The following is a 2,267-nucleotide window of genomic DNA, read 5'->3' as shown; positions in this document are numbered from 1 at the left end:
TTTCTTTTCTTTTTTCCTTGAAGGAGAATAATTTTTTTATTTTTTTTAAATTTTTTATTCTACTTCATTTTCTTTATTCTATTTTATTAAAGAAATTTTTAAATTTTTTCTTACTTTTTCTTCTTTCTTTTCCCTTTTTTCTCTATTCTGTCAATCTTCTTTCTTTTTTTAAGAATATCAATGGTTTTATTTTTAAATATCTATTTCTATTTTCTCAAATTGGTTGTCATCTCTTTTGTTGTTGTTGTTGGACAAGTTCATTCTAATCAAAATGTTAAGTAAGAACACAAGTTAATGAGTCAGCCCCCTAATAATGCACACTTCTGTGAGCTCCAGCTCTGTATTTAGTCTCAAACCACCCTTCTGCACACTGCAAAGATTTTGGTGCAACACATCACACCAAGGGAAAGGCACAATGTATCTCACACTTATCAAATCCAAAGACGGGAAGTCACTCTCAAATGTTAAGTTTGGGTTCTGGGTTTATTTGGGTAAGAATTTCCCTCAGCTCCCATCAATCCTAGCTGAAGTGAATCTCTTTCCATCACCAACCCAGGAGAAACCCACCAAATTCACATATTATCTGTTAACAAAATAAAAACAGGAGACTAAAAAATGAAGTAGGTTATCAAGTCCTTGAATAGAAAGCTACTTGGCTTGGACAAGAACATATAACTTGGATCTAAGATGATGATGAGGGAGGAGAGTTCTGAGGGAATCTTGTCTGAGGAAGTCTCAAGTCATTAGGAAAAAAAAAAAAAACCAGGGAGGTTATCACCGTAGCTCAGAGACCAAAAGCTAAGTTTCTATTGAGCAGGTCTGTGTGCGCGCGTGTGTGTGTAAGGAAATAAGTAGCAAGAAGGGAAGATTGGAGTAGGAATCCTGTCTTTCAGTCTTGAACTACTTCCCACTGCAATCAATAAGGCTGCACCATGGAGTTTAACATTAATGGCAATGCTCTATCATGTCCACCACCATTGCCTTCTTCCAGCTGAAGAGAAGTTATCCTGTGCCGGCCCCTGCTGCTACTGCAATGCAGAGGTATCCATTGTAGGTCATGAAGATAAGCATGAGGAAGTAGCTGATGACCACGTGGATGACATGCAGCACTGTTTGCAGGAGACAAGGAAAGCTCAGCATCTGCTGCCCAACAGTCTGTGTGTCCCCATAAGGATGTCTCCTTTTGGTCCTGGTACAGGCATGGAATTGTAGCAGATGCTGACTTGTGACTTATGCAGCAGTCTTTCTCAGGCTATCTTGAGTCCTTCATAGAACATTGCTAGTAAAAACACTGCCAAGAAAGCTCCCACCATTTCTCAAGCTGTATTGACCACCAACCAGAAAACAGTAGTTCCACATTCTTAAAGCCAAAGTAGGTCATAGGCATCATCATGTTGCCTATTCCCCCACCATGAGAGTAGTGGGCTGAAGTGGTCAGGTGGTGGTGGTGAGAAGGCACTGTTGTACTGTTGTTCAGCCATATGGCTTGTCCCCTTATGGTGGGAATGGTCCACGTTTCCAGGAAAAGTTGAAGGTCAGCAGAAGATTCTTCTAGATCCAGTCCTGCCACCAGCACCTCCCTCTTAGAACTTTAATGCATCACCACACCTATCAAGCTTCTTTCAGCAAGCAGACAGAAACACACATGGGATCTATCTTTTTTTATTTGATTTTTTGTTTTGTTTTTAATTTCTTAATTTCTTTTTTTTAATTTTTAATTTTTTAACTTAATTTTTAATTTCTTTAATTTCTTTTTTATTTTATTAATTTTTTTCCTCTTCCAAACTGGCAAAATAAAGGAATTCACCCCAAGGAAAGAATAGGAAGAAGTGACAGGGACTTAATCAACACAGATAAGTAAGATGTCTGAACTAGAATTTAGAACCAATATAATGAGACTACTGGCTAGGGTTAAAAAAGCATAGAAGACACCAGAGAATCCCATTGTGCAAGATAAAAGAAATACAATCTAGTTAGGCCAAAATTAAACATGCTATAACTAAGAAGCAATCCTGAATGGATGCCACGATAGGTAGGATGGACAAAGCAGAGCGGTGAATCAGCAACTAGAGAAGATAAAATTATGGAGAATAATGAAGCAGAAAAAAAGAAGGAAACAAAGGCAAAAGAACATGATACAAGACCTAGAGAACACTCTGACTTATTAAAAAGGATTCACATCCAAATCCTAGGAGTCCAGAAGATGAAGAGAGAGAAAAAGGGGCAGAAGTTTGATGTGAGCAAATCATACCAGAAAACTTTCCTAA

General features: G+C 38.0%; 1 pseudogene; it reads right to left on the bottom strand.

Annotated features, from left to right (window-relative positions):
• Window positions 1-772: 772 nt before the first annotated feature.
• LOC122215216 lies at window positions 773-1,523 on the bottom strand (annotated as a pseudogene).
• Window positions 1,524-2,267: the final 744 nt, after the last annotated feature.

The sequence above is a fragment of the Panthera leo genome, chromosome A3 (assembly GCF_018350215.1).
Source record: "Panthera leo isolate Ple1 chromosome A3, P.leo_Ple1_pat1.1, whole genome shotgun sequence".
Lineage (NCBI taxonomy): Eukaryota > Metazoa > Chordata > Mammalia > Carnivora > Felidae > Panthera > Panthera leo.
Note: the sequence above shows the minus strand (reverse complement) of the source record. Positions and strands in the feature narration are given on the sequence as shown.